General features: G+C 47.1%; 1 protein-coding gene across 1 annotated transcript in view; it reads right to left on the minus strand.

The window, feature by feature from the left end:
- TAF2 (TATA-box binding protein associated factor 2) overlaps positions 1-21,194 on the minus strand; it is a 377,955-nt gene that overhangs the window by 322,017 nt on the left and 34,744 nt on the right. The window lies entirely within an intron of this gene.

The following is a 21,194-nucleotide window of genomic DNA, read 5'->3' on the forward strand; positions in this document are numbered from 1 at the left end:
GTCTTTAATTTCTTCATCATAGGTGTTACACTCAATTTGAAAGTTGCACCAGGTTTCATTAAGACTCACCAAGCAGTCCTGCTCTTGCAGGCTCTCGGCTATAAGGCCATCATCTGATTTTCAGGCCTAGTCAGTACTTATCAGCTGTTTAAAGCTATGTAGCTTGGCCCACCACTATTCCAGTAGATAGGCCTCAAGCTAGATCACATATTAACATTCCCCTCTTCACCCTATCTCATAGGGTGATACCAGGGTTAACATACCATGGTACCATCCATTCCAGAAGGTATCCTATAGGTTTATTGCATTTGGAGAGTCTAATTGAAAACCTGTATAGTCCAACTTGTTTGAATTGAGATTACCACGCAAGCACTACTTCTGTTATTTCAATCCTTTTTGGGACTTACTCTTATCTGCAGTTGAGTGACATACCATAGTTACAACAACAATATTTTTCAACCTATTAATATGCAGGTTCTATCTTATTCTTACCTATGTGTGTATATATTACTAACAATCATTCATTCTTTGGTTATATACTGATTATATCCTGAGTATACATTTGCATAGATTACATAGTCATACTGATTATTAATTACATCGTTTCATAAAGCTTTACGTTACTATATTGTATCCCTGTGTGCTACTACCTGGTTATACAGTTGCAGACATTTCTACAGTGTCTCTAGCATTTGCATAGCGATTGGTCCATCTCATAGGGAGATAGTCCAATGTGTTGTCTCCTGTGGTGTTGGGAAGGAGATTTTTTGTTATTGCGGTTTCAATTAAGCGTTCTACTAAGCCTCTAGCACAAGGGATTATGCAACATCCTACTAATACAAATATTGCAACTACTATGATTATGGTGGTAGCTGCAGAAATGATAAATGTCTTCCATTTACCAAAGGCTTTATCCATCCAACCAGTCCAAGATGTGTCAACACCAGAGTTCTCTGCCAATTCTTGTGACAGTGAGGTAAGACCTTTCAAAGCTCTGGTGATCGATCCATCTGGAGCAGTATTGTTGGGGATGAAAGTACAACACTGTGTACCTATTTTATGGCACACTCCGCCATCTGCTGCCAAAATCTGGTCAAGCACTAATCGATTTTCTAACGTCATTCTGCTAGTGGCGTCTAACTGTGCTGCAATTCCTTGAACCGCATCTCTCGTGTAATTTACAAATCTCTGCTGGTTGTAATATATATAGTTGATCCAGTCTACATTTTTGTTTATAGTAGCCCACCAAAAGAAGGCGGATTCGAACCCTGCAGCTATCTGGTTTCGGGCTTTGAACTCATCAGGGACCCCTCTTGGAACTCCAATTGCATCTATATATACCCGATCATCAAAGGATCCAGGCATTGCATGTCTCTTCACTCGTGAGGAAGAGCTGCTATGAGAAGGGAGCAAGGATGCTATAATGATTGGAATTACCAATTTGACCAAGGCACATCTGCCTGTCCAACTTCTGTGAAGTGTATGGTGGATAGTATGGGTTCCACAATACCACCATACATCTGCTCTAGCCTGTGAGAAGTCCGTGAGGTTCAGATTTCGCAGAGTCCCTTTCTCTAGGGTAGTATTGCAATTGGTCAAATTTCCCAGAAACCGTGTATTCTTAACCCCATATCGTTCCAGACATGTATGATATCTGGTAGCAGGATCTGGAATCCTGAATGCAGGTGGAACCCTCAGGCGAGGGGGTAAGTAGGGGTGGTGTTTGTCAAGATGCTGACAAGACTGATTAATTTCAGTTGTTACCTGCAGTAGCTCTAACATACACCAAAACCCATCTGGATCATTGTAGAGATCTAGCGGAAAGGGAACTACAGTTGGTTCTGCCCTTGCATGGGCACAAAAATAACAGTTAGAAACATTCAAACTCTTTGTAGTATAATGGGCCCATTCGAGCCACAGATTAGTATCTCCAAATCCTGTTTCTAATGCCATCAAATCTTTAGAATTATTAATTGGTACTATCTGATAGGGAATCGTTACTTCTGGAAGCTTGGTTGGCATCAAAGGGTTCTTTTCTGGTTGGGAAGGGGGGGGAACAATCTTAAATTTGCCAATGGGATCTCTGCCTGTGGTATCAATTCCTAAGGAATAAGTTCTGTACCTAACGGCCGTTACTCCTCTAAAAGTGATAGCCACTTGATTACATTTGGTCATCGGACAAAGGTTAGACACTCGTATTTTCATAATGGAAATACTCTTTTTAAGAACAGGAATTTCGCTACCTGAATAGGGAACCCAGGAACCTGTATACCACCATACTTGTGCCCAACTTCCGCAATTGGAAAAGGGACACAGGTATATCTCAGAAGCTGACAGATATTGCTGCACCGGATGCTCACCACACATAGTGTAGGCACACACGTCAAGGGTTATTGTGGTCGTCTGTTCAGTAGTGGGTAATGTTATTTTGTAGGTGGTTGTAAATTTCTGCAGAAAATTTTCTAAGTCCTGTGCTCCATGTACAATGGGCATAGTGAGCACACATAAGAAGAGGGCCAGGCACATCATGTTGGTAGTTTTCATGATTAAACACTGTATCAAGACTGTACGAAGGGCAAGTGACGGCTAATGATTAAGGTGAGTAACAAAATTATCCCTAGGGTCTTAGCAAGAGCTGCTATCACAACAATCACTATTCCAAAATATACCAAGGCTTGATATATCATTAGGAATTACTTGTGTAAGGGGGGTAAAATTCTAGTAGCTCCTTTTTCAGTGGGATTGGGGACTTCAAAAAGGCTAAATACTTCCAAAGATCCCCATCCAACTTCTCTAATGAACAGAAACGGCATCCAGTCGGTACCAAGTACGGCGTATGTGATTAACCAAAAATCCACAACTTCACCACTTTCTGGTCTTACTAAGAGCACTTCAGTCTGTTCAACTTGTAAACCTAAACTTCCTCCAAACAATGCCAGGGTATGTGTAACGATTCGACTGGGGCCCAGTGTCCAACTCTCAAGTAAGGGTTCACACAGTATCTGGTAAGAGGATCCCAAGTGGGATCGTCTTCTGGAGCTGGGTCCCAATGGGGATGGCCTAACTCTCGAGGGTCTAAAAGGTAAGTTGGGGGTTCAGGGATTACGTGATCACCTAAATTAAAAGGTGACAGTGGTGGGGATTCGAGAGAAGGAACGGTTTGTGGCGGTGAATGCTGGTTATTAAGTCTGCTATGGGACATATATTAATATGTCACGGGTGTAAACGGACAGCGGCAAATGAACCCCTGCCGTCCGGTGAAATGCAATATTTCTCAAGAACTCTGTTCCCGACTTTTCTAATAAAAAGCCAAGGCAACCAATCCGTACAATACAGCTTATAAGTGACAATCCAAAAGATTACTTCTTCACCTGTCTGAGGTCTAATAAATGGAAGAATACTTCGAGCTACTTTTACTGTCACTGCGTTGTGAAGTATTGAGGCAAGATACTGTACGATTCTGGCGGGTTCAGGACCTGGGGCGTGTAATAAGGGCTCACACAACAAATGATATCTGTAATTGGGGTCCCAGTAACTACACTCGTCGGGCGCAGGATCCCAATATCCAGGCAAACTATGCAGGGGGTCAGTCTGGCTCATGTGGGGGATAATAACAGTTAATGGGGATGCTATCGGGGCGGGCGTGTGGCTGGGACACTGATACCTGGAGTGGTTAAGGTAGTATTCGTGGGAGGAGGAACGTCACTATTAGGCACCAGAAGATAAGGAGGAGGGGTGGTTCGCAATTCAGACAAGGTAATATTATCCTCAAAAGTATATGTAGTAGTGGGGACAATATTGTCCGAGCTACTGTTATTATTGGGAATATTTGTAGAAAGCAAAATAGGAGAATCAGTGAGGACAGGAGTAGTCACAGACTTTTCAATAGGCACTGTAAGATTGCCAGTTGAAAAGTCTGTCGTGGCAGATATATCTGCCAAGGGGGTGGTATTACTGGTGGCAATGGGACTAGTCCTTCTGATTGTGTGGAGGGAGGTGTGTCCAAATAAGCGTGTGAAGGTGGTATTGTGTTGGGGCGTTGTGTAGGCTGGTGGAGTCGTTGCCAGTACAGGAGTAGTGGCAAGGACTACTGGAGTAGTTGCAAGTACAGATGTAGTTGCAAGTACTGTGGCGTTTCCAACGGGCAAGGTAAAGTTGCCAGAGGGAGAGGCACTAGGTGTAACCCAGAGATCAGCAAGATTTCTGTCAACAGTATAGGTAAACAATGTAGTGAAAAACAACACCAAACCTATAAAAAGTATGATAACACACGAGAGTCTAACTGCAAACAATCGAGCAGATGGGAAGCAGAAGAAAAGGGTGTACTGGTGTACCACCGTGACTTCTGCTGAAGCAACACTTGCAACGGTGCTATCTGCGTCGTCCGTGTCTTCAGGAACTGTGTCGTCTTCAAGATAGGTCTCGTCAAAGTCGTTGGACCAATGAGTGTTGGTGTCAGATAACTGCTCAGAGTTACACTTGTCAACAGGAGAAAGGTCAGGTTTATTTGGGACTGGTTCCTTGATGTAGTCGAGGGCAGCAAGGTTCTCTGCGGTTGGTTCCCTGCAGAGGAGTGTACCAACTGAAGAGGCTGAGGGAGGTGGGACAGGGAACTAGAAAGTAAAATTGCATTCTGCAGAATAGAGCGAGGAAATGGCCGAAGGCCCAAGGTCACCAAGAAAAATATAAACTGGGATGTTTGCAGAGGAGACAAAAGACTCTGCGCCAATCTGACTAAACAAAGAGAAAATTAGAGATATCTGATGAGAGATCAAATGAGAGGCCTGGCTACAATCACCACTCAACCTAGAGACTGTAAGAAATGCAACACCCGGTGCGTGACCTGAGAACTCTGCTGATAAGACTTTCTCCAATTAGGCAGTCGTCTAGGTAAGGATGAAATGACCCTGAGAGCGCAATGAACATCCTCTTAGATCTATAATAGAACGGAAGAGAGAGTACTGCTGAAAATGACCAGTTAATGCATAATCAAAAAACTAGCCGTTCTCTGGGTCCTAAGGAGAAGAGGAAGGGTGACCAAGGACACCAGTTAAATAGGGCTACAAACCCCAGCCCTATCTCTGTGGCGTTCCATAGTTGGGTAAGTTCCGAATATAGGAGTCCACCAGCTATGGTAGTACGCTCCGGACAGAAAAAATTGTCCCAGTATGAACGTCTGATTCACCGGCCTGTAATTTCTTGGATCTCCCTAATCCACGTACCACTAATCCACGTGCCACAGTCATGCCTCCTCCCTCACTGAGATGTACCAGACTCACACCCAATAGATATGAATGTTGAGCTTGTTTCAGGTTAAAACACAGAACCTAGGCCCAGGGTCCCCGGTGTTCCTAGTGTTGATCAGCCATGGCAAATATTGTATGTGTTAGTTTGCAGAATTACTGGAAAGCCTTGCTTTTGGAGCAGAGGTTTCTGTTCAACACTCTCGTGAGAGTTTTTTTTTTTTAAATGCTGTTCTGATTATAGAAAGGTGGACCTTTGAGCTTTCCCAGTATGGCAAAACTTATGTACCTATGCCCATTAGATATGAATGCTGGACTTGATGGACTTTAGGCCTTTCCCAGCATAAAGCGAATGCTACATACCTGTAGAAGGTATTCTCCGAGGACAGCAGGCTGATTGTTCTCACTGATGGGTGACGTCCTCGGCAGCCCCTCCAATCGGAATCTTCCTAGCAAAGTCCTTTGCTAGCTCTCGCGCGCCCGCGCGCACCGCGCATGCGCGGCCGTCTTCCCGCCCGAAACCGGCTCGAGCCGGCCAGTCCAGTATGTAGCAAGACAATACAGTTCAAGGGAAGACACAACTCCAAAGGGGAGGCGGGCGGGTTTGTGAGAACAATCAGCCTGCTGTCCTCGGAGAATACCTTCTACAGGTATGTAGCATTCGCTTTCTCCGAGGACAAGCAGGCTGCTTGTTCTCACTGATGGGGTATCCCTAGCCCCCAGGCTCACTCAAAACAACAACCATGGTCAATTGGACCTCGCAACGGCGAGGACATAACTGAGATTGACCTAAAAAATTTACCAACTAACTGAGAGTGCAGCCTGGAACAGAACAAACAGGGCCCTCGGGGGGTGGAGTTGGATCCTAAAGCCCAAACAGGTTCTGAAGAACTGACTGCCCGAACCGACTGTCGCGTCGGGTATCCTGCTGCAGGCAGTAATGAGATGTGAATGTGTGGACAGATGACCACGTCGCAGCTTTGCAAATTTCTTCAATGGAGGCTGACTTCAAGTGGGCTACCGACGCAGCCATGGCTCTAACATTATGAGCCGTGACATGACCCTCAAGAGCCAGCCCCGCCTGGGCGTAAGTGAAGGAAATGCAATCTGCTAGCCAATTGGATATGGTGCGTTTCCCTACAGCCACTCCCCTCCTATTGGGATCAAAAGAAACAAACAATTGGGCGGACTGTCTGTGGGGCTGTGTCCGCTCCAGATAGAAGGCCAATGCTCTCTTGCAGTCCAATGTGTGCAGCTGACGTTCAGCAGGGCAGGAATGAGGACGGGGAAAGAATGTTGGCAAGACAATTGACTGGTTCAGATGGAACTCCGACACGACCTTTGGCAAGAACTTAGGGTGAGTGCGGAGGACTACTCTGTTATGATGAAAATTGGTGTAAGGGGCCTGGGCTACCAGGGCCTGAAGCTCACTGACTCTACGAGCTGAAGTAACTGCCACCAAGAAAATGACCTTCCAGGTCAAGTACTTCAGATGGCAGGAATTCAGTGGCTCAAAAGGAGGTTTCATCAGCTGGGTGAGAACGACATTGAGATCCCATGACACTGTAGGAGGCTTGACAGGGGGCTTTGACAAAAGCAAACCTCTCATGAAGCGAACAACTAAAGGCTGTCCTGAGATCGGCTTACCTTCCACATGGTAATGGTATGCACTGATTGCGCTAAGGTGAACTCTTACAGAGTTGGTCTTGAGACCAGACTCAGACAAGAGCAGAAGGTATTCAAGCAGGGTCTGTGTAGGACAAGAGCGAGGAGCTAGGGCCTTGCTGTCACACCAGACGGCAAACCTCCTCCACAGAAAGAAGTAACTCCTCTTAGTGGAATCTTTCCTGGAAGCAAGCAAGACGCGGGAGACACCCTCTGACAGACCCAAAGAGGCAAAGTCTACGCTCTCAACATCCAGGCCGTGAGAGCCAGGGACCGGAGGCTGGGATGCAGAAGAGCCCCTTCGTTCTGCGTAATGAGGGTCGGAAAACACTCCAATCTCCACGGTTCTTCGGAGGATAACTCCAGAAGAAGAGGGAACCAGATCTGACGCGGCCAAAAAGGAGCAATCAGAATCATGGTGCCTCGGTCTTGTTTGAGTTTCAACAAAGTCTTCCCTACCAGAGGAATGGGAGGATAAGCATACAGCAGGCCTTCCCCCCAATCCAGGAGGAAGGCATCCGATGCCAGTCTGCCGTTGGCCTGAAGCCTGGAACAGAACTGAGGGACTTTGTGGTTCACTCGAGATGCGAAGAGATCCACCAAGGGGGTGCCCCACGCTTGGAAGATCTGGCGCACCACTCGGGAGTTGAGCGACCACTCGTGAGGTTGCATAATCCTGCTCAACCTGTCGGCCAGACTGTTGTTTACGCCTGCCAGATATGTGGCTTGGAGCACCATGCCTTGACGGCGAGCCCAGAGCCACATGCTGACGGCTTCCTGACACAGGGGGCGAGATCCGGTGCCCCCCTGCTTGTTGACATAGTACATGGCAACCTGGTTGTCTGTCTGAATTTGGATAATTTGGTGGGACAGCCGATCTCTGAAAGCCTTCAGAGCGTTCCAGATCGCTCGCAACTCCAGGAGATTGATCTGTAGACCGCGTTCCTGGAGGGACCAGCTTCCTTGGGTGTGAAGCCCATCGACATGAGCTCCCCATCCCAGGAGAGACGCATCCGTTGTCAGCACTTTTTGTGGCTGAGGAATTTGGAAAGGACGTCCCAGAGTCAAATTGGACCAGATTGTCCACCAATACAGGGATTCGAGAAAACTCGTGGACAGGTGGATCACGTCTTCTAGACCCCCAGCAGCCTGAAACCACTGGGAGGCTAGGGTCCATTGAGCAGATCTCATGTGAAGACGGGCCATGGGAGTCACATGGACTGTGGAGGCCATGTGGCCCAGCAATCTCAACATCTGCCGAGCTGTGATCTGCTGGGACGCTCGCACCCGCGAGACGAGGGACAACAAGTTGTTGGCCCTCGCCTCTGGGAGATAGGCGCGAGCCGTCCGAGAATCCAGCAGGGCTCCTATGAATTCGAGCTTCTGCACTGGGAGAAGATGGGACTTTGGATAATTTATCACAAACCCCAGTAGCTCCAGGAGGCGAATAGTCATCTGCATGGACTGCAGGGCTCCTGCCTCGGATGTGTTCTTCACCAGCCAATCGTCGAGATATGGGAACACATGCACCCCCAGCCTGCGAAGTGCCGCTGCTACCACAGCTAGGCACTTTGTGAACACCCTGGGCGCAGAGGCGAGCCCAAAGGGTAGCACACAGTACTGGAAGTGGCGTGTGCCCAACTGAAATCGCAGATACTGCCTGTGAGCTGGCAGTATCGGGATGTGTGTGTAGGCATCCTTCAAGTCCAGAGAGCATAGCCAATCGTTTTGCTGAATCATGGGGAGAAGGATGCCCAGGGAAAGCATCCTGAACTTTTCTTTTACGAGATATTTGTTCAGGGCCCTTAGGTCTAGGATGGGACGCATCCCCCCTGTTTTCTTTTCCACAAGGAAGTACCTGGAATAGAATCCCAGCCCTTCTTGCCCGGATGGCACGGGCTCGACCGCATTGGCGCTGAGAAGGGCGGAGAGTTCCTCTGCAAGTACCTGCTTGTGCTGGAAGCTGTAAGACTGAGCTCCCGGTGGACAATTTGGAGGTTTGGAGGCCAAATTGAGGGTGTATCCTTGCCGGACTATTTGCAGAACCCACTGATCGGAGGTTATGAGAGGCCACCTTTGGTGAAAAGCTTTCAACCTCCCTCCGACTGGCAGGTCGCCCGACACTGACACTTGGATGTCGGCTATGCTCTGCTGGAGCCAGTCAAAAGCTCGCCCCTTGCTTTTGCTGGGGAGCCGCGGGGCCTTGCTGAGGCGCACGCTGCTGACGAGAGCGAGCGTGCTGGGGCTTAGCCTGGGCCGCAGGCTGTCGGGAAGGAGGATTGTACCTACGCTTACCAGAAGTATAGGGAACAGTCTTCCTTCCCCCGAAAAATCGTCTACCTGTAGAGGTAGAGGCTGAAGGCTGCCGGCGGGAGAATTTGTCGAATGCGGTGTCCCGCTGGTGGAGAGACTCTACCACCTGCTCGACTTTCTCTCCAAAAATGTTGTCCGCACGGCAAGGCGAGTCCGCAATCCGCTGCTGGATTCTATTCTCCAGGTCGGCGGCACGCAGCCATGAGAGCCTGCGCATCACCACACCTTGAGCAGCGGCCCTGGACGCAACATCAAAAGTGTCATAAACTCCTCTGGCCAGGAATTTTCTGCACGCCTTCAGCTGCCTGACCACCTCCTGAAAAGGCTTGGCTTGCTCAGGGGGAAGAGCATCAACCAAGCCCGCCAACTGTCGCACATTATTCCGCATGTGTATGCTCGTGTAGAGCTGGTAAGACTGAATTTTGGCCACGAGCATAGAGGAATGGTAGGCCTTCCTCCCAAAGGAGTCTAAGGTTCTAGAGTCTTTGCCCGGGGGCGCCGAAGCATGCTCCCTAGAACTCTTAGCCTTCTTTAGGGCCAGATCCACAACTCCAGAGTCGTGAGGCAACTGAGTGCGCATCAGCTCTGGGTCCCCATGGATCCGGTACTGGGACTCGATCTTCTTGGGGATGTGGGGATTAGTTAAAGGCTTGATCCAGTTCGCCAGCAATGTCTTTTTGAGGACATGGTGCAGGGGAACGGTAGACGCTTCCTTAGGTGGAGAAGGATAGTCCAGGAGCTCAAACATTTCAGCCCTGGGCTCGTCCTCCACAACCACCGGGAAGGGGATGGCCGTAGACATCTCCCGGACAAAGGAAGCAAAAGACAGACTCTCGGGAGGAGAAAGCTGTCTTTCAGGAGAGGGAGTGGGATCAGAAGGTAGACCCTCAGACTCCTCGTCAGAGAAATATCTGGGGTCTTCTTCTTCCTCCCACGAGGCCTCACCCTCGGTGTCAGACACAAGTTCACGGACCTGCGTCTGCAACCGTGCCCGGCTCGACTCCGTGGAGCCACGTCCACGATGGGGGCGTCGAGAGGTAGGCTCCCTCGCCCGCATCGGCGAAGCTCCCTCCGCCGACGTAGTCGGGGAGCCCTCCTGGGAGGTGGCCGCAGTCGGCACCGCACGCGGTACCGACGTCGGGGACCTCACCCCGGGCGACGGGCCAGCCGGCGCCACGCTCGACGGTACCGGAGGCGCAAGCACCGCCGGTACCGGAGGGGTAGGGCGCAACAGCTCTCCCAGAATCTCTGGGAGAACGGCCCGGAGGCTCTCGTTCAGAGCGGCTGCAGAGAAAGGCATGGAGGTCGATGCAGGCGTCGACGTCAGAACCTGTTCCGGGCGTGGAGGCTGTTCCGGGCTGTCCAGAGCGGAGCGCATCGACACCTCCTGAACAGAGGGTGAGCGGTCCTCTCGGTGCCGATGCCTGCTGGGTGCCGACTCCCTCGGCGACCCAGAGCTCTCGGTGCCGACGCGGGGAGGGGACCGGTGTCGATGCTTCTTCGACTTCTTCCGAAGCATGTCACCGGAGCTCCCCGGCACCGACGAGGAGGACGTAGAATCCAGCCGTCGCTTCCTCGGGGCCGAGGCCGAAGGAGGTCGGTCTCGGGGGGGCTGTACCGCAGGAGCCCTCAGGGTAGGAGGAGACCCACCCGAGGGCTCACCGCCACCAGCAGGGGAATGGACAGCCCTCACCTGCACTCCACTCGATGCACCACCGTCCGACGACATCAGGAGACGAGGTCCCGGTACCACCAACGTCGATGCAGCTATCCGATGTCTCGGCGCCGATGCAGAGGGCCGATGCCTCGATGCACTCGATGCACTGGCAGCCAAGGAAGAAGGTCTGGACGCTGATGACGTCGATGCACACGATGACCCCGGTGCCGATGCCGACGAAGAGCCCGAGAACAAAACGTTCCACTGGGCCAATCTCGCTACTTGAGTCCGCCTTTGTAAGAGGGAACACAGACTACAGTTCTGGGGACGGTGCTCGGCCCCCAGACACTGAAGACACGAAGAGTGCCTATCAGTGAGCGAGATTACCCGGGCGCACTGGGTGCACTTCTTGAAGCCGCTGGAAGGCTTCGATGTCATGGGCGGAAAAATCACGCCGGCGAAGTCAAAATCCGAAATGACGAATTTGGAGCACCAAAAATTTTAAGGGAGAAAAATCTCGACCGAGGCCGAAAAGAGGCCTACCCCGACAACGAAAGAAAACTTACCGGGGCAAAAACTGGAAATACGGGAAGGGGCAAACGAAACCCAAGGGGGTTTCCGGAGCACTTTCCGAACGAAAAGAAAACTTTTCCGAAGAAAAAACACGTCGATTAAATAACGGACGCGCGAGGTCGACTCTCCGGGGCTCAACACGGCAAAAACACAGCCGTACCGAGTGCGGACGAAAGAAGACTGGCCGGCTCGAGCCGGTTTCGGGCGGGAAGACGGCCGCGCATGCGCAGTGCGCGCGGGCGCGCGAGAGCTAGCAAAGGACTTTGCTAGGAAGATTCGAATTGGAGGGGCTGCCGAGGACGTCACCCATCAGTGAGAACAAGCAGCCTGCTTGTCCTCGGAGAAACATACTTATGTACCTATGGCATAAATACACAGGAAGTGAGTGAATCCTCTTCCAATTGAAAGAAAACTCTGGTTGAAGGCGCATAGAATGAAAATGAAAAAGGACAAACTTGGAAAATACCTGTAACGAAAAAAGTGAAGTTGTGCCACAGCCACTTAGTGAAGGCAATGTAGACAAGACTGTATCTGAATTCAAGAAAGCTTGAGACAACATAAGGTCTCTAAGGAAGAGGAAGAGATAGCAGATGGTATGTATAGGCATACTGGACCAAAACAGGATGTTTATAATCTGCCAATGCTGAACTGATAAGAGTAGAGACAAACACAAGTAGATGGTTTGAGGACCTTCCACTATATTTAAGTGGGAAATATGCAAAATGAAAGGATGACCTTATTCTCTAAGTGACCATATGTCCTGTAAGTACCAGAAGAAAGCTAAAATGAAATATGAGAGGCTTCAAGGCAGTTGGAAAAGAAGGGAAGACATGAATAAAGCATGCCTGCTAAGGCAGCTGAGTGATTGGGAGCTTGGTAGACAGGACTGTCCCTCAGAGAATATGAGAGAGCTGATATATCCCCATGGCATCTGAACAATCTACTGTATATGCCTATAGAGAAGGCTTCTTAAAGGAATGAAGTTATTATGGCAAGATTTGTAGAGTCCCAGTCAATTGACTATTAAAGACAATGCTGCACTTTGCACCAGGTAATGAAAAGGACACAAAAAACAAAACAACCATAAAATTATGTACTACGAATACCAGAGCTAATAGCCAAGTTATAAATCTAAAACCTAAAGCCAGAAAACCGTGAGAGATATCTATATATGAAAGGGACCCTTTAATCCAAATATTGCCTGCTTTTATGATGTGGGTGTTAGAGTCCTGTTTACCTCACACACGTGTGGAGACAGATGATTAGGAAAAAAACAGTTTGAAGGTGAGCTACACTTTGACGTGCAGCATAGCCTGCAACAGAGATCAAAGTTCTGGACTGAGAAAAAAATGGAGGGTGAATAAAAATGGGCATCATTCGCACCACTTACACAGTGGCAGTTCCCGAAAGCGCGCCTGACACCACCGCAACAAGCGGAGTAGGGCGGAACGTCAAGAAAAGAAAAATAAATAACAGCCAGCAAACTATGCCGCGAAAAACCGGAGAAAACAGAGAATCCGAATAAAACAGAACTCCGTAAAAGAGAAACTGCAGCTGCAGCCTAACAAGGCGGCCTTCCGCGCCAAAACTAAAAGAACAAAATTGCTGACAGCGCCAAAGGAAGAAACTTGAAAGACACAGGTATCTGCAGAAAACTTGAAGGAGCCGAGAGCGTTTACAGTCCGGCGCTGTGAAAAACCGGCTGCAGCCTCCCCTGACTAGCGATACTCTCGCCACCCGAAAAAAAAACAACTTGTCGCGCCCCAATTTTTTTTTTTATAAGCCTGCGCCCGCTGTCCAAACGCGAGGGAACGGAGGGAGAAATTCTGAGAAAGAAAGTGGCTCGTTAAAGGCCCCGTCAACATTATTTTCTTCCATTTCCTCCCCCTCTTGTTGTTTTTTGTTTTTTTTTTACACAGCTAAATTAGCAAAGAAAAAACACTCAAGAACAAAAGAATAACCCAGAGCTGTCTGCCCGGTAGAAAACTGGAGATTGTCTTTTTTTTTTTTTTTTAAACAGCTAAGCCTGCTTGTTAAAAAGCTGGGGAAAGAAAATACTTGAAACCTCCTAAAATGGCTGCCTCTCCCAAAGACCATACACCTTGCTAACCAAAGGGTAGTCCTTCCCAGCTAAGTATGGGAGATGGGGAGGATAGGGGGGAGGGACTCGGGGCACCCGAGTGTAACACCCACAGAGGCTGTAAAAGAAAGAAAAGAAAACCTTATCTGTCCAGCGTCTAATAGAAAATTCCTAGGCACAGAAGGAGAAGTAGCAATATTGTTTTTATTATTAGCCTCTAAAAGAGAAAGAGAAAGAAAGAGACTAAAGGGCTCGCTTCCTACCTGCTGGGAGACTGAGAAAATACTGGGGCTAAGGTCACATGGCCAGGGCTCCTATTGGCTCTCTAGAGTCAGAGTTTTTCTCAGTCTCCACCTGCTGGTAGGCGAGCACAACCCATCAGTCCAATCCTGGTCCGGTCCGGAGGGACGCTAAGGAACAGCTCTTAAGCGAAAGCAATTTTTACAGCTTTGCCTGCGATTAAAGGATCTTGGTGCTCATTATGGCCTCCAGTACCCAGCACGGATGACTATTACACTAAATAATTCCACCAGATCATTTGAGACACCAGAAGATTTGAAAGAATTTTTGGATCAAAATGCGAATACAGGAATGCACAGGTAACGCAGGTCTGCACTCACCACATGCGAGCATGCATGAGATCAATTTGCTTGCAATGGAAGCAGTGCATGCAGGTTCATCTTACACATGTTCGTTGTGCATGTCTTGAGGGCCTGGCTGGCTTGGTGTGTCCTAGGGACTGGGTTGAGAAACGCTGATCTAGGTTGAACAGTACAGAATCATAGTGGTACACACAGGATGTCTAATACGTTAGCATTTAACTTTCAAGAAGGAGACTATGATAAAATGAGAAACCACAACTCTTAGAGGAGCAGCTGCAAAGGTCAAAAATTTACACCAGGCGTGGACGCTATTCAAAAATACCATCCTGGAAACCCAGACCAGATATATTCCATGCAAGGAGGAAGGGAAGTCAATGACAAACAGCATGGTTAAAAAAATTAGGTGAGATTTTAGGGACTATCATCATCTTCATAGTATCCAGTCTTCCCCACCATGTAAGATTTAACGGGGACCAGGCCGCCAGAGAGGACTCAACCAACTTAGATAGCTTGTCAGAAATAATTTTAATGGTATTGGTAAGGTCTCTATCAAAGAAGACGCCAAGATATTTTATAGAAGAGGATATCCATTTACAGGGCAGCTCTGGAGTGGTAAAAGGAGTATAGATGTCGTTCAGAGGCATCATTTCTGTTTTATCCCAATTAACTTTATCACATACGTTTTGAGCATGATCCCTCTTCTCTTCCCTTGCACCTTTTATAGGCGACTGGAAAAGATGCTCACCAACTTTTTATGGAATTGTAAATTGCCCAGAATCTCTCTCAATAAACTTAAGCTTTCAAAAAGGCATGGAGGAGTCAAATTTCCCGATCTCCTGCTGTATCATAAAGCATTCATTATGCGTCAGGGCATGGAATGGATTGCTCCTGTGAATGTCACTTCCTCGCCGCCCAGATGGGTAGACTTTGAACAAGGCCTCATCGATCCATTAAGCCATTCCCATCTCATCAGTATGCGCCTTCCTAAGAGCATTGTTTCCAATCCAATCATCAACACCACCTACAAATTAATGGCATCTTTAGATCAATCCATGGGTATCCCTTGGTCTGATACGCCACTCACCCCCATATGGAATAACCCCAACTTTAAAATCGGTAATAAACAAGTCTCGTGGTCTCAGTGGCAGCGTATAGGCATTTGGTCCTTGAAAGACATGATCCATCTGAGCAGTCAGACTTGGAAAACCTTCTCAGATCTGAAAACAGAATTTGCGTTATCAGACACCCAATTTTACCAGTGGCTTCAGATTAGTACTATGTTAAAAAAAATAAATAAAGGCAGATTGCAAATACAATTTCTGATCCAAACCTCAGAACTTATTGATTTTAATCAGAGGCTTCAATATACTGGCCATGCAGCTTCCCACATTTACAAACATCTTCTCAGCAAATCCCGTAGTAATTGTAAAAGTTTACGTAGATGTTGGGAAGAAGACATTCAACAACCTATCTCCGATAAATTGTGGGAACAGCTCTGGAAATCCCTCTTCAGATGCTCTAACTCTTCTACTACAATACAGTCAACGTATTTCTTTATGAATAGGTCTTTATGGACGCCATATAAGATGCATGTTATCACCCCCTCTAATTCTAATTTATGCTGGTCTTATCAGTCTCAAGTGGGTAATTTTAAACACCTTATATTTGATTGTGGGTGTATTCGGCAATACTGGTTAGAAATATGGGCGCAACTGGTAGACATTTTTCACATTCCAGGCTCAATTACTTATAAATTCGTGATACTCAGAGATCAATGCTACCAAAGTTTGCTGACTCATAGTGAAGGGCCTCTGGTTAACACCATGGTATCCTTAGCATTGAAGGTAATCTTCTCACATTGGAAGTCCTTACATCAAGTCACCTACCAGGAATGGTGGAACCTATTGCTTCAAATATATAAATATGAATCACACCTTGCTAAGAAATCTCCCCGTTTTGCTTAATATAGAGAAAAATGGCTACCATTTGTATCTCATTTTAACACTATACAGTGATATGTACAAAATTGGTGTAACTCATGTACATATTCTGTCTTGTATCCCCCAGCTCCCCCCCTTTTTTTTTCCTCTCTCTCTCTCTCTTCTTTCTCTCTCTTTTCATAATTTAACATTAACCTAGAATGAACAGTTACTTCTTATGGCGAGCTCTGGTTTTGCCATATATTGCAAATTGTTGCTTGTTGCTGTGTTGTGAGCTCTTGTTTATTTCTGTACTGAAAATCAATAAAAGAAATTAAAATAAATACAATTAAAAAAAAATTAGTGAAAGAAGCTATTAGAGCTAAAAGAAAATCCTTCAGAAAATGAAAGAAGGATCCAGCTGAAAATAATAGGAAACAGTATTAGGAATGGCAAATCAACTGCAAAGCACAGATAAAGAAAGCAAAGACAGACTTTGAAAAGAAGATTGTGTTGGAGACAAAAACATATAGTAAAACCTTTTTTTAGGTATATTAGAAGCAAAAAGCCAGTAAAAGAATCAGTTGGGTCACTAGATGAATGAGAAGTAAAATGGGCACTCGGAAGCCAAGGTCATAGCGGAAAGATTAAATGAATTCTTTGCTTCGGTTTTCACAGAGGAATATGTGGAAGAGATACCAGTGCCAGAAATGGTACTCAATACAAATGAGTCAGAGAAGAGGAGGCCTCTGAGGGGAAATATAAATAGAGGTCTACACAATATTGAGTGAAGTGGAACAGGTAGAGGTAAATCGATTGTTTACGCTTTCCAAAAATACTAGGACTAGGGGGCACGCAATGTTAATATGGAACATGCTGGACATGACCATAGGACCATAGCACAGGCTGACTAATAGCCTGCACGATTGTGTGTTGAGCTAGGCCTCAAAAGGTTAAAAGTACAACCAGTAAAATGCTTGCAAAAGTGCATTCACTAAAATGCTTATGTGACAGATGTTCTCTTGAGGACCTTTCAACACAGGCTAGCAAGGAAGTGAATGTGGTTTGCTAGCAGTTTGCTAAGGAACCAAAATATGATTTCATTATAAAATGGTTTATAGACTCTGCTGATTTAAGGAGGAATTTTGAGGTAGTCAAAAAGGTAGTAAGAATTAAACAGAACCTGTGGTTACAGGGACATTTATGTTGCAAGTGCGAATGACCTTGATGGTAAGTGAAATTACTGTAAATATAAGTTTAAGTAAGTTTCGGTAACATTGCTGATTCTGTGGAAATTCACTGATGCTGATACTAAGTAAATTAGTAATTACACAAGAAGCATGAGAACAGAAATATGTATGATGCAAAAGCATGTGATTAAAAGGGTATATAACTGACAGCTGTAAACATTAGAAGTTAGAGAAGTAATACTGTGGATTCGCACTTTGCGGCCAGTTTACCACTCTCATATGAGAATTGCTTGGTTGGGATAATTTGATGGTTAGCTAAACTCAAGGGTACAGTATATACCGTGTTTCCCCGAAAATAGGACATCTGCCGAAAGTAAGACCTAGTAGAGGTTTTACTGCAATTAACCAATATAAGGCCTCCCCCAAAAATAAGACCTAGCAGGGCCACCGAGAGCTGGACAAGGCCGCACCCGCGCCCCCCCCCCCCCCCTGAGGTCGCCCCCCCCCCCCCCACCCGCCCTCCGTCACTCCAGAAACTAACCTCCTTTCACTTTCGCAAGTTCGCAGCAAGCACAAGCAGCAGCAGTAGCAGGGCAGACCTCTCCTTCCTTCTGTGTCCCGCCCTCGCCTGACGTAACGTAACGTCAGGCGAGGGTGGGACACAGAAGGAAGGAGAGGTCTGCCCTGCTACTGCTGCTGCTTGTGCTTGCTGCGAACTTGCGAAAGTGAAAGGAGGTTAGTTTCTGGAGCGACGGAGGGCGGGTGGAGGGGGGCCCGGCGACCTCGGGTGGGGGGGTGACGACGGAGGGCGGGTGGAGGGGCGACCGATGTTTCCCCGAAATATAAGACCTCTCCTAAAAATAAGACCTAGCGGGTCTTGGGGAGCAAAAAATAATATAAGACAGTATCTTATTTTCGGGGAAACACGGTATATGTGGGTACAGTATGTTTTGGGTTGATTTTAGGGGGCTGACACATTCCACCACAAGTGTAACAGTTAAGAGTGGATTATGGGCTTGGGTCTCCTCCACAGTGCACTGGACTGACCACTAGGTGACTCCAGAGACCTGCTCACTATTCTAATAGGACTAGCCAAAGATCAGAAGCTTTCAGAGACTGGTATGTACTGTTTCTTTCACATCTTTGAGAAGTGGGAGGGAGTCAATGACTACTGGGGGAGTAAGGTGGGAGTCATTCTTTTATTTCTTCAGTGGTCATCTGGTCACTTAGGGCACTTTTTTGTGGCTTAGTCGATATTAAAACAGGTCTACACCAAAATATTTTAGTCCTTCCAAATCCCACCCTTAACACGCCCCCAACATGCCCCCTTGAGATTTGGACGCATTGCAGATGAACTTCATACCGATTTTGTTTTGGTGAGAAAAATTTCCAAATGCTGCTTTATGCCACTTTTTAGACATTTTTCTCTTTCAAAAATGAGCCCATTATCCACTAAAACTGATTCTGGCAATATCAACACTATAATTTCTTGAACCACTAAAATCTCTATCTTCTTATAAATCAAACTCAAAACTATTTTCTAATAAACAGTGTGAAACCATGCCCTCAACCATGGTTCTACAGTTCACTGATATCTTTAGAACAGAGACAATATAACAAAACTAGTGAAAAAGTCCCGTTTCTGAAACGAATGAAATGGGCGCTAGGAAGGTGTTTCCTCAGAGTGTGTATGTCTGAAAGAGTGTGTGTGAGAGTGAGTGTATGAGCGAGAGAGAGAGAGAGAGAGTGAATACGCGAGTGCGTGTGTGTGACAGAGAGAGAGTGAGACTGGGTGTGTGTGTATGTGATAGAGAGAGTGTATGTGTGTGATAATGAGAGTCTGTGGGGGGAGGGTCCCCCCTCCCCTCTCCTCACTCCCTCCCAGTTCCAGTGTGGTCCATCCAGTTCCAGGGTTGTTGTCACTCCCCACTTCCCCCCCCCCCCCCCCTTCCATGGTCATCCCTACCTCCCAGTTCCAGGTTTGGTCCCTCCCTACTTCCCAGTTCCTGGTCCCCCACTCCCTCTCTCCAGGTTCCAGCTCCTCCCCTCTGTGTTTGATGATCCTCCCTCCCTCCCTCCCTGTTTCTGGATCCCTTCCTCCGTCACAGTTGGAGTGTCCCCTCTCCCTCCCAGTTCCAGAGTTTTCCTTGACTTCTCTGCCTTTTCTCCTACATTGCCCTGCCATGCATCATTCCCTTTCTGTTCCCATCCATGGCCCTCCCCCTGAGTTCTGCGGTCGCCCTTGCCCCCGAGATCGCCGGTCACGTCCGCCCCCCCCCGCCGCGTCTTACCCCCATTATAAAGTGCTGCACGCAGCAGGCCAGGCCATCCATGGTCCTGCCCCTGAGATCGGCGGTCACCATTTCCAACCCTGGCGCACCAACCTGTTTCTTGGCCCACAGAAGCTCCAGACTAGTGCTGCACGCAGTACGCCTCGCCAGCCCAGCGGTTCGCTTCCTTTCGGGTTGTCTTCCCTCCTTGTGTCCCGCCCTCTTGTGACGTAGGTTCCAGAAGGGCAGGACACAGGGAGGGAATAAGACCCGAAGAGAAGCGATATGAGAGGCAGTGTTCGTTCTTTGGGGGATGTTTTCCGAGGAAAGCGTGTTGTCCTCAGGTTCGTGCCAGGGGGGGGGTCCGGGGGGGCAGTAACGCGAAGGGAGGGGGGTGTTGAAATTGGAGGGAGGGGTGAGTGTTGATGTCGGTGGGAGGGACGGGAGGGGCGTTGAAGTGGCTGCGTTGGAGGAAGAGAGTGACATCTGTGTGGGTGGGGGCGTGGTCGGGTGGTTCGAGCGATCCCTTCACTGTTATAGATCCGCCCTCGACGTCATAACGTTTGACGCGAGGGCGGGGCAGAGAGACATTGTGAGTGGGATGGCTTCACCACCATGAATCCACGAACCCTTCAGCCTGGGAGTGACGTCAGATGGCTTCAGAACGTTGAGGGTGCGTTTTATTATATTAGATATCGTCAACATGCATATGGAATGAAAATCCAGTTTTTACCACTTCATCACGTAAAGAATGAACATACAAACTGAAGAGCACAAAGGACAATACTGATCCCTGAAGCACACCGCCAACTCCCACAGCATTCAAACAAATGTGACGTATTTGACCCACAGTGTGCCTGCTGTTTCCTATTTAACAGTGATCAATGGTAAAAACCAACAGCTTCTGTACTATAATCAGCCCTAAATACAAACTGATGTTCACAGAGAACCATATCCAACTCAATGTAATTTTTAAGCTACCGATAAACTGCTTGTTCTATCATTTTAGACAAAAATGGAAAACAAAAAGTTTGCCATCAAACTTTTGCTCACCCACCTGTTTTAATACTGGAAAAACTGTAACTTATTTTTAAAAGAATATGACCTTCCTGTAACAATGCATTAGTATCTTTTACTAATATAATTGCCATTTCCTTCAATTTTTTATGGCCCATAGCGGACAGAGTCATTAATACGGACAGATTTCAATAATCCTTGTATCAATGATATTAGTTGATCTGAGTGTATAGTCAATCCATTACCTATACTTTCTTACTCTAAATCTATTTGACACAGACACAATTGATCCTTGTATCAATGATATTAGTTGATCTGAGTGTATAGTCAATCCATTACCTATACTTTCTTACTCTAAATCTATTTGACACAGACACAATTGATCCTTCTATTTTAAACATTTTTGCTTTTAAACAATCTTCAATTCATTACTAGAAATAGTCTTTTCTGTGGCAGTCACTACTCTTATATTAGTCAAAAACTGAACTGTATAAAGCAGTTCTTTATGATGACAATGCATTTGAAAGTTTTGCCAAGTACAGTAATAAGACTGTTTCAATTCTCCTACCAAATATTTATAACATGTTAATGACGAAGCAAAAGTGTAAAGCACTGATAACAGAAACATATAGTTGCCTGCATACTGTGTGACCTAATTTTCTAAC

The sequence above is a fragment of the Microcaecilia unicolor genome, chromosome 1 (genome assembly GCF_901765095.1).
Source record: "Microcaecilia unicolor chromosome 1, aMicUni1.1, whole genome shotgun sequence".
NCBI lineage: Eukaryota > Metazoa > Chordata > Amphibia > Gymnophiona > Siphonopidae > Microcaecilia > Microcaecilia unicolor.